Source organism: Rattus norvegicus, chromosome 15 (assembly GCF_021556685.1).
Source record: "Rattus norvegicus strain SHRSP/BbbUtx chromosome 15, alternate assembly SHRSP_T2T, whole genome shotgun sequence".
Lineage (NCBI taxonomy): Eukaryota > Metazoa > Chordata > Mammalia > Rodentia > Muridae > Rattus > Rattus norvegicus.
In genome coordinates, this window is record NC_141548.1 from 61,356,852 (window position 1) to 61,370,291 (window position 13,440).

A 13,440-nucleotide genomic window follows, 5' to 3' on the forward strand; every position below is an offset into this window, starting at 1 on the left:
ATCTGTAGCTGACCGTAGCTGAGGCCAGCCTGTGTTTTTCCCTTTATATATGTCTTATGATTTTGGCTTGAATGGCCACTTTACATTTCCCTTGCTGTTCAAAGTGCAATAACTCACCAACCACCATATGTAATTTGTTTCTGAACGGCGAGATTCTCTTTGGGTTTTTCTCTTCATATATTTTGGGGGGAGAGGGTTACAGTTGTTGTAGTTCCTTTTCTGAATGCTGGGTACCTGTGTGTTGCATCTCTGGGGAGTGCCTTCTATATCTATCATCCTCTCTATATTTTACAGCCTTGTTATTGTCTGTTTTATTTTGTGTGAGTTAGTCTTCTGTCCTTAGTCTCATTTTTTAAGTCATGCTAATATTACATTTTTTTCCCCCTGCTGTGGCTTTCAACACGTAAATTTTATTTTCTAAGACTTACAGTTTTTTATGAGGTGTCTAGTGCCGAGGCATAATTTCTTGAGTGAGATTTGCTTTGTGTCTGTATTCTTTTCTTAATTTTGTGCTATCCTAAACTTTTAAGATTACTGATTAATACTTATCCTAGGTAGGCCCTGAGTGGTATTGGTAACTGAGTTTGAGCAAACATCAGTCAGTTATAATATGTGGGCAGGACGGGAGGATCCCCATTTGGCTCAGTGTTCGAGCAGCAGCTGACACTCAGTGTCCCACATGTCACGAATTCATCCTGTTGAAATCTGACTCACCGCCTCCCTCTCCCCACCCATGATCACTGAGTTTGCCATCTGCTGCCCTATCTTACTAGGTAGGATGAGACGTCCTCCCTGCCTGGGCTCTATCTTCTGTCATTCTGAAAGTTAATTTGGACCTCCACAGGCTGTTCCATGGTAATTTTGAGGACTGTCATGGTTTCAAAAAAGTCTTGCAGTAGCGTTGGGGTTGGCCACTATGGTGGGTCTGCTCAGCACCCTACCAAAGAAATAATGGTCCTATTCTCCAATGTTGAAGAATTTTACAGATATGGGTTTCTGAGTTGTCTTTAAGTGATCTGACCAGTTTTCTTACACGATCTAGAAGCATCTGCCCTCTTATAGAAGGTTACAGTTCTTACACTCCTTGATTTTCCTTGACTTAGCCTATGTCAGCACTTATGCGGTAAGCCCCAGCACCTGCAAGATTTGAGTGGGTAATTACTTCTTAATCAAAGGGCTGTTGAGTCAACCTTTTGGGTGACTATTTTTGGAATGTGCAGTAGGTAGTGGCCTCGTGTCAGATGCTGGAGATATATAGACAAAGAGAGGTGCCTCCATTCCTAAGATGTTCCCAACTGGGTGGAGACCATCAAAACTCCTCAGATAGGAGTAACACCAGATAACATACACCTCTGCTCTGCACATGACACAACGTATATCAACCAGCTTATGAGAAGTGCAGCCAGACCTACTGCATGTTTGGGAAGCAAATACTGATAATGGGTGCCTGTAAGAAAGTATTTGGGCTGGTTTTTAAATGGATTTATAGGTTTTTACTGAGAGGATGTGTGAGAAAGTGGACTCTCAAGAAAAGGTATGGCTTCAAATAGGCCAGAATACAGAGATGAACAAAGCAGGAGTGAAATCAGCACTGAAGTTCATGCTGCTGGAGACTCTGGTTTCATTCTTAGCTGGAAACCTGGCTGAGAGTAGGGTCCCCAATGAAGGAGTTAGAAAAAGGACTGAGGTAACTGAGGGTTGTTTGGGACTCCATAGGAAGAACAACAATATTAACCAACCAGACATCCTAGAGCTCCCAGGCACTAAACCACCAACCAGAGTACACATGGGGGAATCCATGTTTCTAGCTGCATATGTAGCAGAGGATGGGCCTTATCAGGCATCAGTGGGAGGAGAGTCCCTTGGTCCTGTGAAGGCTCAATTCCCCAGTGTAGGGGTGATGCCAGGGGGAATGCCAGGGCAGAGAGATGGGAGGGAGTAGGTGGGTGGGTGGGGATGGGGGTATCTGAAGGGGAAACCAGGAAAGGGGATAACGTTTGAAATGTAAATAAAGAAAATATCTGATAAAAGAAAAGAAAAGAAAAGAAAAGAAAAGAAAACCTTGCTTACCATGAGAACTGCAGTGCTGGGTTTGGGATGCATCCTTTGTCCAGAGAGAATATGCTTTGGGTTTCAACAAGGACTGCTAGGATCAAAGTGAAGGTTTTATTGGATTATATTATCCTTGAGCTGGATAGATTAAAATGGGAGAAATGAAGAGGAGCTGAGACTTATGGCTACCTTTTATATATGGATCTCTGTGAACTTAAGAAAAGGCATCAGAATATTTATGAGCTTTACCTGCTAAAACTTAAATTTAAAAATTGCAAATGCTTTATGTCTTGATGTGTGCCCATTTATCCATTATCCCATAGCTGGAGAATCCTTTCTGACTAAAGAGACTTGAACCCTTTTTACTTTACAAGTGACCTTTTATTTGGTTAGTTTTGAGATGCTCTAATCTCTCATTTTTGGAATTCTTACTACACATAAATATAAGAAGTTCTGGACCATTTCCCATGTGTTTCTCATTTGTTTAATTCTTTGCCATGTTTATCTCTTATGGTTCAAGTTGGGGGATGCTTCTAGAACTAGTACTGGAACTAAATCACTTAGCTTTTGTGCAGAATCTACCACATACTGAATTGGTTGTATTTTAAAAGGCGCCTGTCATTATTAATCACTAATAACCATTTTATGTTGTTGAGGATAGCATTCTAAGCAGTTTTTAAAAGAACCTGTGTGAAGTAGTCCCACATCACTCTTCCAGAACACGCCAACAAAAGTTAGATTTGTTTGCATTTGAAGGCAAAGGAAACTGAGACTCAAAAGTTTGTAAAACTTGTCTCGAGTTCCCACTATAACTTGAGGAAACATTTGCAACAGTTTCCCTCACTGTGTGACTCAGGAAAAACAAAGCAGGTGGCTTTATTCCCTCCCCTTGCTCATATCATGAAGAGAGGAGAGACAGGCATGTGGAGAGCTTACAATGAGGAGCTGATACCAAAGATGCTGAACACTACGAAAGGGAAGGTATGTAATTTATTAGTGCTTCCACCCCCAGAGCTTCAACCTTCTAAGTCTGGACCCAGTTTGATGGGTTTAGAGAAGGCACTACAGCATGTCACTTAAACCTAAATTGGTGTGCTAGGCTCTGGACCAGAACAGCTGCATCCAAACACTTCACTGGTAAGCTTATATGTCTCATTTCTTGTTTGCCAAATACATGCCATCACACTCTCGAGGAAGTGGGAGAAAGAAGGGGAAGTCATGGTGGGGATAGGGGGGCAGCTGGAGAAATGAAGGTTCGAGTCCAGCATGGTCAGTACATTTTAGCCACCTGTCCTTTTGGGCTCTCCATGCTGACAGGCATCAGTGAGGAATGGAAGGCTACCTTTTGTGGACTCATCATTTTTCTCATGCTGCTGCCGGGGTAAGGGCACAGATGTCCTACTTCATGGTAGTCACTGCTAGCATAAGCCCGGTTTTCATACCTCATTCTCAAATTTTTACCTCTCTAGACTCAGGCAAGCCTTTCCTCCTTTTCCTAAAGTTGAGGAAGTCTAGAGACACAGATATCGATTTTGACAGCTTAGATATACTTTAAAACAGTCTCATATTCACACAAAGAACAGAAGGAACGTGAACTTTAAAAAGCTAACTCAAAGGTATCGAGCTGATTTTAGAAAGAACTTGCTTTGATTTCTCATGAATTTTGTGCATCTCGAGAGAAGGAAAGCCTCTAAGCCTCTAAGAGTATCCAGGCTGGCAGACTAGGAACTTTCCCAGGACCTCCCCGGTTCCAGTTTTACGTGACCCTAAAACCTCTTCACAGAATAATAGTCTGACCTGGATCCTGTGTGCTCTGAACATTTCCTGTTCCTACCTGTTTGATCTTGTGGGGGAAAAAAAGCCAGAACAACCGAGGGTGTAAGGTAGTGTTGAAGACGTCCTCTTTGTAGCTTCTTCAGTGTGTCTGGGTTCAGCAGCACCTGCTTTGCTGTAGAAAAAACAGTTGGCTAAGATTATGGCATCACTGATCATTGAACATTTTAAAGAACAGGAACAGTGAGAAAGCTCGATACAGATGACAGGTGGTGCTCTTGGTTTCCCCTCTGTGAGTCAGGCAGCATGACAAACTCTGAGACAGCCACGGGGGTGGTAAGGACTTGAGGGTGGCATCCTGTGACTGCACTGGGGGTTGAGTTTGGTTTGGGAATTGCTAAAGGGTGCAAGGAGACAGGAAGAGATTTGATCATGTTTAAAGGAGAATGATGGACACTGAGAAGGAATCACTCAGACTCTTGACACATCGACCATGCATTCTTTACAGAAGAACCTGACATGGCAGTGATTCTGGTGACCTGCCCTCACTGCAAGCAGAAAGCACAAATGATATCAGAAATGAGTTCTTTAAACCAGTAACTTAAAATCGTAATCAACTGTGGTACTGTGAAAGACACTATTAGAAATATGAAATGATATACCAGATGACCACCTAAAACAAAGATTGTGTGGTTGTCTGGCTTAGTGGGGGCCTTGCCAGTGACCTGTTTGAACAGCTACATACACGGCTAATAGCTACAGTTGACACTTTTTCCATGTTCTCTGTCTCTATTTGATCCCGGGTGAGCTGGCTTCCATCCAAGCTCCACTGTGGAGATGGTTTCCATCAAAGTCACTGGTAGCTCTCTTTTGCTAGACTCCAATCACCTCTGTCCCTGTGGCGTTTCACACTTCAGAGACATCAAGCGTAACATAACTTTTTGGAACTAGCATCTTCCCTTGACTGCTATGGCATCCAACATACCCAGTCTGTTTCTTCCAACCTTATTGACATTTTTATTCTTCGGTTACTTAGCGATTCTATTTCTTTTCGGTATCTACATGTTGGGATGCCTCAGGCCTCTGCTTAGGAGTCCCTCATTGTTTCTACCTCAGTTAATTCTATTCAATGGCTTTAAAGTCTGTCCACAGATCCCTTGGCATTCATTCCCTGGAGTTTGGATTGAACACAAGGATTTGTTAATAATCGATAGGGCATAACAAAAGAATTGATTTAACATAGAAGGGAAAATAAATAAATAAAAAGACCACAAAGCTCCCATTTGCTTCTCTTGGGGTTTGGGTCTTTGACAACTTGGGCTGGCAGCATTGACAAGAGCAGTTAGGAAGCCAGGCATTTAGAGAAGCCATGAGCAGTACTATAGCCGAGGACCCTTTATTGTGGGACACAGACGAGCTTTTACCATTTTGCTTGTCATTATTTATTTTGTGGTGTTAGTGAGCAAACCCAGGATCTTGTGCATATTAAGCAAATACAGTGTTAATAGCCTAAGCATGTGGTTTCTCCAGACAATAGTCAAGGGCTGTCTTTCAACTGATGGTTCTCCTGTCTCCTCTTTTCTAGTGCTGGAATTATAGAGTGTGCCGTGATACTGAGCTTGCTTGTCAACTATAAGCTTACAGAATGTATGAGGAACATGAAATGTTTATTTTCTGTCACTAGATTTGGGGTGGTTTGTTCTACACCAGTATAAGTGATAATGTCCTTAGGAGGCCTCATTTAGTCCTATACTATTGAGTATCACATGTAAATGCTCATGGGTCCAAGTCTGCTTTCCAGTCCTGATCTTTTCCTCCAGACTCCACTTTTAAATCCAATTACCCAAGTGTCAACATTAACTTTTCATGTATTCAAGAATTTCAACATCTGAAATTTAATGTGTTCCAGAAGTCTTGGCAGCAAGCCTTGACCTTCAACTCTTCTTCTTGCCTTTTCCTCATCTCTGCATACATCCCATTTTTCAAGTCAAAATTCTACTAGTTTTGTTTCTACCTTTTGCTCCCAAGATGACAGCATGCCATAGCAAGTTTTCAAGGTCACATTAAAGTCTAGCTGAATGGGCCTCCCTCTCTTCATGTCATCTCTCAGGATCCTTCATTAGGTGTTACTTTCCAAATAGAGGCTCAAACCATGGAACCTGAACCTGGGAATGGGCGTGGCATGGACATGCACACGAGAGCACACATGCCCACGAGAGCACACACCTTGACTTTGTGACTTAAGTTTCACCACCATTGCCATGTTCTAGCATCTAGAAGCAAGTCACTAAGCCTGGGTCATGCTCAAGGAGAAAAACTTACACATGGCCACAAGCACCATAAGTTGGAATCTGTTTGAAGTTACCTACGACGCGGATACAGAGTAAGTCTTCAAAATCATATCACATCATCTTACCCCTCTCTAAAAACTCCTAAAGACCTTTGCTGCTCTTTAGAATGAAATACAATTTCTTGTTATTTACAGACTCCTGCATGTCGAGCTTTGTCCTACCTCTGACATTATTATTATTATTATTATTATTATTATTATTATTATTATTATTATTATTATTGTTGTTGTTGTTGTTGTTAATTTCTTGCCTCCATTTTGTTCCAATGACTTGCTTCTCTTCCTGCTCACTGCATTGTCGCATGCATTTCATCGCTGGGTTTTGCATAGATATTTCACCCTATGCATCTCTTTCTCTTTGGTTTATCTCTCTGAGTTTTCTTCACTTTAAGGTCACATCCAGTCATGCCCCCATGAGTGAGGCAGACAGAGATCTCTAAGTCCAACTTGCAGTTTCTCTTAAGTTTTTATAGTGTTCTTACCTCTGTATGTTTATTAAATTTTCCCTCTTTGTTCTTCTCTCCCACAGTATAATTGGTTGCTCCTTTGGTTCTGGTTTTTGCTCATTCAGTCTGTATCTTCAGCAACACCAGGCTCTGTTACCAGAGACTTCTGAATGCACGTTCCGTTAATAAGTTTATAACAGTGGCTAATACTAACATGACATTCACAAGGCGAGGAAAGCATAGAAATGTAGAAAAGCAGTCTCCAGAATGTCCTCTGAAGCTACCCTTTTACCCTGGAACAGATAACGTTTGTAAATATCTCAGCTCTCCCATACTATAGTGCTGGAATAGCTTTCAGAGGTTGTCCTGGGTTTTCAGCAGGAGGAGAACAACTCTCATTATGATCTGAAAATAATCTCTTGCTCCGAAGATGTTATTGACTTGGTGATACTTCCTGCGTTCCAATACCCAATGCCTCCTTGGCTGTGACAGACAGGTGTTCGCCATGTAATTGCTCCATTCGCTTCTCCACATGGAACTAAACATACAGACCTGGCTCCACTGTCCCAGTGTCACTTGCCAACAGGTTGGGACACCTTTTTTTTGAAGTGAGTTGGAAATGTTCCAGGGAGGAATGTCTCCTGCCCAGACAATGATAAAACAGTAGAGAACAGCGCCACATCAATCACCAAGTATGAGCTAGATAGACAACCAGCTTCCCCTTCCTTCCCAGCTGAAAAGGAACAACAGTAATGGCTTGAGAGTCAGGAAGAAAATGGTCACCAGATACAAACAATTCATTGAGAAATATCCAGGATACCTTTGGGAGGTGTGCATCAAAGCTGTCTCTCCTCAGAGAGCCAGGCTTTTTAGCTGGATGTGCACAGAGGACCTACCCAGGCCATTTCTTTTTTAAATAGATGCTGTCTTCAGGTAGAAAAGAATGATATTTTTTGTTTAAGTCAAACATTCACCTGAACAAATAGCAGATGTTGATGAATATTAATTTGTGCTTAGATTAATGCCTCAAAGTGTCAATTTAATTTCTGTTTTACTCTTCAGCCCTTGATTGTAATGAGCTACTTCAGGATGTGGGGAGCCTACACCTGGCTGGGGGAGTGCTAGAGGCCTCCAGAGAGTGAAGCTGAGTCCTTGGGCTTTTGTTTTTCTGAAAGAGGACACTTTCAACTGTGTCCAGATGCCCCTGAAAGCTACTCAGCCGTACGCTGTTCCAGTAGAGATATGGTATGTGAGGGCAGAGTCCAAGAGAGGGAACAGAGATAGAAAGAGATGCTTTTGTAGGAGAAACCAGTGTAACTGAGTGATTGTCCAAGCTGAATTCGATGCTCCAAGCTAAAAAAGGTGCTTGGTATCCTTCTCCCTCCCCTGTCCCTGCCTCTCTCCTCCTCTCCACCCCGTGTGTGAGAGAAAGAGTGTGTGTGTATGAGTGTGTATGAAGGGGAGAGGGAGGGAGGGAAGAAGGGAGAGAGAGAGAGAGAGAGAGAGAGAGAGAGAGAGAGAATATGTGCCTGTATCTGTGTCTGTGTGCACATGCATGTGAAGGCAAGAGATCAATTTTGGCATCAATCACTTCTATTTTAGTTTTTGAGAGAGAGCCTCCCATGGAGTGTGGAGCTTATTCAGATAGAATGGTAGGCCAGCAAATCTCTGAGGATCGTCTTGTTTCTGTTTCCACAGACCTGGGTGTGCAGACGTGGAAAGCCACGCCCAGCCTTTACATGATGGTGCAGATGAATTTCAGATCCTCACAGTGTGCAAGCACTTACTGTCTGAATCATCCCCTTAGCTCTCATTTTTAACCTGTCATGCTCTATTTCTGGTTGGGGCTTTTTAGGTCCCTGAGAAATTTAATGCTAATTTGTTCCTCATTGGTCTACAGGGTATGGGAGAAAGCGTGTCTTTAGAGTTAAGCATATTGGAGTTTAATTGGAGCTCTTAGAGAATGTGCATCTCACCAGCTTAGGCATGTTTTCTCCAGCTTTCTTGAGCCTCAGCGTTCTCATCTATAGAACAGAACTGTGGGGCAAACTGACTGACCCTGTGCTTAGCAATGGTCCGTCATCAAGCACATGCCATGCATGAGGTTTTCTCCTCTCATCTCTCCCAGTAGATAAGCCCATCCTCCAACCTGCCTTGGTAACTTGGTAAGTAAATGTGACATACATACTTCTGTTTTGAGTTTCTCACTATAATAATGACTGTTGTGATTTTAAAAAGACACCACAACACCATATTCTACATGTGTCATATTTCTTTATTGACATACGCTGCTTTTCTCTGTCAGATGGACAAATAGGTTGGGTCTTGCTTATAGCTAATTGCTCCCTGGCTCCCCAGTCTCTATCTTGCCTGGGCCTTGTTTTGTCATTTTACCCTCCCTCCCACCACCATCACCACCACCACCACACTATCCACACAACTCTGAGAACCCAGGCTCTACACACACTACAATTGAGAAAGTCCCGAGACATGCCGATATGTGTAATCCAAGATCTAACTATGCCCTTGAAACTATGGATGGCAGATTTAAGTAGGCTTCATGGATTCTGAATTTTTCTAGATCCCTCTGTGTTGTTTCTGGTTAACTAAAAATAATGGAAATGTATTATCTTATAGGTGAGGAGAGTAGATATCCAAAATCAAGATGATCATTCTGAAGTCTAGATGCAAGAGTGTTTTCTTGCAACTGTCGCTTGGTGTTCCTTGCATAGGGCTGTGTACCTTCAGTCTCTGCCTCTAACTTCATAGCATATTGTCTCTGTGTAAAGGAAACTTATTTTACATATCACCATTTCCATTTTAGACTCCATTTTATCATAGGGAGAAGTTAAATTCAAGGTCCTAGGCTCTAGGGGAGCTGGGGACTTCCCAATATGCAAATAGCTTCTGTTGTAAGGAAACAGTTGTCTGAGTCTAGACACCTCACAGACAACTTATAAGGAGACAGTTATCTGAGTCTAGACACGTCGAGGACAACTTTTCCATCTCGTTGGCCAGGTTAAACTAAGTTCACGTTCCCAGACCCAGTAACCAACTCTTATGTTGATTGATGGAAATTCCCTTACTCAACCCCTTATGTCAAAATATGATTTGATAGTGCAACAGCCCACCTAGATGCCCCTCTCTTTATGGTTTCACCCTTTAAATATACTGTGCAAAGTCCTTCAGGGTCCTGTACAGCTCCCAAATCTGTTGTGATGCCCTGATGGATTAGTAGCAGTTTGATTACAATAAATGTCATCTGTGTTAACATTGTGCTTGAGTTATGTTGGATTTAAATGGACTGCAAACACATACCTGTGTATACCTGTGTGTTAATTTCCCCTTATTATGAGGATTTTAGTCATAATGGGTTATAGTCCATCCTAATCACCTGCTCTGAAGTTAGTTGACTTTACAGAATCTCTGTTTTTGGAGACGGTCACTCCCTGTGATACTAGAGCTGAGGACTTTAACAGTCAGCAGTGTAGACAATGTCTCACTTCTTCCTCCTTAGGATTCTGACCAGTGTTTTCAGCCTTACCTGAATTCCAAGGGAACAACAGAGTTCTTCTCAAGTTTCTCGTTCACAAAATTTCATCATTTAGCCCTTTCAACATGTTTGGCGTGGTACTTTTATCTTTGGGATTTTATCAAACTTCCAAGTAGCCTAGAAATCACAGTTTTGGTCCCAGTTTGCAAGAGAGAAACGTAACCACATTAAGGAGTTAGCTTGCCCGTTCCTTCACAGAGGACGTGCAAGGGGGTTGCATTTAACTTAAAGCTTCTTACTTAGAGTCTGTTTGTCAGGTCAAAAGTGTATTGATTCATCAATAGCTTTTATTTCCTCTTCTATTATTTCATCTCCACCCTTGACCCTGGAAACTCCTCTGCCCTTGATCTCTTCTTTCTCTCAGTGTTCTCTGGTCACCCTAGATTTCTTTTTGGCTGCTTCAGTGGCTTTGGCTCTTCCTTTCACCTCAGACCAGCAATTTGGACTTCTACTGTGTGCTTTCTTCCCTGTAAGTGTTGTCTGTTGCCTTGCCGTGACTTTACTCTCCCCCTCTATTTTTGGTGCCTCTCCCTTTGTTCTCATAATCTTTTAAACGTGCAGCATGCTGACCCTAATGCCACTCATCTACTTCTGAATGGAGCACTCACTTTCCATTCCTTCATATATATTGGGGACATTAACATAGCTCCTTACTGCTTCTGATTCATATGTCTCATAGCCTCTAATGTGTTTTGAATGATCCTAAAATGCCATTTGGAACGGGAACACAGCCTTGTTCCCCCTCTCTACTGCTCCTTCCAGGCACAAGACTGGTCCCCTGGGTGATAGCATATACTTGTTTCTAAGCACTCAGAGATGCCCTTTTGCTAAGGTTACTGTATTGTGCTTTTTCAACAAAGACTAAAGGGAGTCTAGATGTCCAACTGTTTCTCTAAGTATCTGAGTGCCGGGCTGGCAAGAGCTATTTGAACTCATTTAACAGATCACTTGGCTGACAGTTCTACTTAAAGGAATGTCTACCCTATGAAGGGAGACACATAACCTATATTTAACTTCCAGAGAAAGAAGTGGAGTTATTCCCCTGGTGGAATTAAAAGAATTCCACACCTTCAGGCTTCATATTTTCTTCTTCCTCCATTATTCTTGTTCATATTCTCCTCTTCTTTCTCTCCCTTTATGTGCTAAATATATACTGGGAAATGTCAAATCTAATTCCCTTGTCTTGATGCCTTGCCCAAGTTCCATATCTGTATTTTTAGCTACCTGCTATTCACTTGGATGTCCTACAGATAACTCTTGCTTTGTCTCTCATCCTTCCTTGTGCCTCCTCCCTTTTCCTACTTTGGATTTTAGTCACTGACATCAGTCACACTCCATCATCCAAATGAGGGTGTCCCTTCTTTGCCAGATTGATTGACAAACTCTGAGATTCCAACTTGAAATGCACCTATATCTGTTTCCTTATGATCCTTGGCCTCATTAACATTTCTCACGGAACACGGCATGGTCAGCCGATATTTCTTTTCAATCTATTTTTATTTCAGTCCAAAGTGACTTCTTAATAAAATTAAAGGTCATCATATCACTGTCTTGCCTTGAAATTGCTGCTGTCTTCCCTGCCTGAGATAAATCTCCGGAGTCCATGTGTTTCAATTCTGGACTTTCTTAAATCTATCTGTGACTTATCTCCCATTCTTCAAACTTTTCCCCCTATCTCCAAGCATACCAAAGTCCTGACTAGTTATGATTTCTCTTTGTGTCTCAGACAACACTCCTTTGTATTTCCACATGCCAGTGGTTTCTCTCGGTTAGATGCCTTTTCTTACCTTTTTACCTCATACATTTTTTCTTATTTTCATAATCTACAGCAATGTGAAGTTCATGGTGAATTGATAGTAATTCCCTTAGTCAGAGTTGGTGACTATTAGTTTTCTGTTTAGTGACTAGTTCCTGATATAATCAACAAATAATGTGTGTGTGTGTGTGTGTGTGTAATACATACACATAATTCATATATTATGTAAGGATATAACTAACACACACACATACACACACACACGTACTGGAGATGTAGTTCACTGGCATGGCACTAACTCTGCAAAAACCAAACTTAATACAACGATAATAATGACCAAAATATACATAGGAATTCAAGGTTAAGCAGCACAAAGAAATGTTACATATTTAAGGTGATAAAATTCCTAACTATTCTTCTTGCTGAGCGCCGCCAACGTGGTGTTCAGGCGTTTCATGGAGGTTGACCGAGTGGCCTACATCTCCTTTGGGCCCCATGCTGGAAAGCTGGTCGCAATTGTAGATGTTATTGATCAAAACAGGGCTTTAGTGGATGGACCCTGCACTAGGGTGAGGAGGCAGGCCATGCCTTTCAAATGCATGCAGCTCACTGACTTCATCCTCAAGTTCCCACACAGTGCAAGCCAGAAGTATGTACAGAAGGCTTGGGAGAAGGCAGACATCAATACGAAATGGGCCGCCACACGATGGGCCAAGAAAATTGATGCCAGGGAAAGGAAAGGCAAGATGACAAATTTTGATCAGTTCAAAGTCATGAAGGCAAAGAAAACGAGGAACAGAATAATCAAGACTGAAGTGAAGAAACTCCAGAGAGCTGCTCTCCTGAAAGCTTCTAAAGAAGCCGCTGTTGCTAAGGCTGCCATTGCGGCCGCAGTAGCAGCTAAAGCCAAGGTCCCAGCCAAGAAGGCGACAGGACCAGGCCAGAAGGCCGCAGGCCAGAAAACTCCTGCACAGAAGGCTGCAGGCCAGAAGGCAGCGACCCCTGCTAAAGGTCAGAAGGGTCAGAAGACCCCGGCCCAGAAGGCACCCGCTCCAAAGGCAGCCGGCAAGAAAGCATGAGGAAGCTACACAAAGAGTAAAGGTTCTTTTTGACTGAAAAAAAAATTCCTAACTATTTTGGGTTTTGGTCTTATATATCCTCTCTCTATATAAGATATAGAGTAATCTTATGTCTCATGAATATATATAATTATTATAATCAACATTTTTTTTCTTAAAGGGTGGTCGGGATTATATCATGGGTGGGCTGAGCGAACAGTCTACTTGCCTTGGGTAATGCAGATGCTAGAGAATGGCCACAGTGTATCTCTGAGCTCCTAAGCCCTCCTCCAACCCCCACCTCCACTGAACAAGATCAGTCCATGCTGTTGTTGTATTCATACAACAAACCAACTCACACCCCTGGAAGTGGCAGTAACTAAGCCCCAAGAGCCAAGGGAAGCATCTCACAAGGATGTTATGTGACCTGGGGAGCCCCACTGTCCCCTCTC

At 42.4% G+C, this 13,440-nt stretch overlaps 1 pseudogene across 1 annotated transcript; it reads left to right on the forward strand.

Annotated features, from left to right (window-relative positions):
* The first annotated feature begins 1,504 nt into the window (after positions 1-1,504).
* Positions 1,505-13,046, forward strand: Rpl14l1 (ribosomal protein L14 like 1; annotated as a pseudogene). Its single transcript, NR_178220.1, is given in 2 exon segments — positions 1,505-1,938; positions 12,379-13,046. The product of NR_178220.1 is annotated as a ribosomal protein L14 like 1 (transcript).
* The last annotated feature ends 394 nt before the right edge of the window (positions 13,047-13,440 follow it).